We start from the raw sequence: 989 nt of genomic DNA on the forward strand, positions 1-989 counted from the left end.
TGCACGCTTTCTCGAGTTATTCCCGCTGAGATGTCATCGGACAGACTTGAGCGTTTCAACAAACATATTCTCATAAAATACCGAAAGTAACACAGAGACAAAAAGAGACCTACTTATGAGTCTATCTGTGTTAGCAGAGGTATGAAAACTCATATGTACCGTGGGTTTGCTCTCTGTTTGTGTGTTTATATTTAACGTAACCACCCACCTTTATTCTATAATTAAGCTCTACGGCTGACAAAAAATGACCTGCCATACTTTCATGCTCCCCACGTAGACTGATCAGGGTGGCCAGTGATCTCAATTTAAAAAGCCACAGTTTACAAATGTTTGACTTATGCTAGACAACAAGTTAAAGACATGAGTCAATATTTGTAGTGCTTTTATGTCTGTAATATGTTACAGCTTGCATGCATTCATACTCGCACAAAGAGCCTCGGGGAGCCCATCAGGCCTCCAGCTGTAACCTAGTGATCATTTCATTGTGCTGAGATGCCCTCTACAGGTCAGCTCTTGTAACATGGGGGGGGGGCAAACACGGGTAAAATGAGAACGTCCTTGGCTAAAAATAAAGAAAAAAAATCTGCTCTGTGCACACAGTATTTAGTAAGTATTTTCCTGCAAACACCAATGCAGTATCATATAATGCATTTTTTTAATTATTAATTTCTATTCATGAGGACATGATACAGTTATCTCACAATGAAAAAGAATCCTGGATTCAGGCCCAAACTAAAATGTAATCGCCTCTAAGCTGGGCCAGATCCTCAGCTCAGGTAATTACTAGGTAACTGCAGCGCTGTCGACTCACAGCGGGAACGCAAGAAGGGTTTGAGTTCTCTGGCCGGGGACTTTATCTCTGTACCTTTATAGCAGTGGTTCTTAACCAGTTTCATATGCACATCCACTGAACCCCTCTTTAGTGAAAAATAAAATATGATTTTTTTCAAATTCAAGACATAGATGTTTTTTACTGGTGCACAAAATGA

Source organism: Oreochromis aureus, linkage group 14 (assembly GCF_013358895.1).
Source record: "Oreochromis aureus strain Israel breed Guangdong linkage group 14, ZZ_aureus, whole genome shotgun sequence".
NCBI classification, from domain to species: Eukaryota; Metazoa; Chordata; class Actinopteri; order Cichliformes; family Cichlidae; genus Oreochromis; species Oreochromis aureus.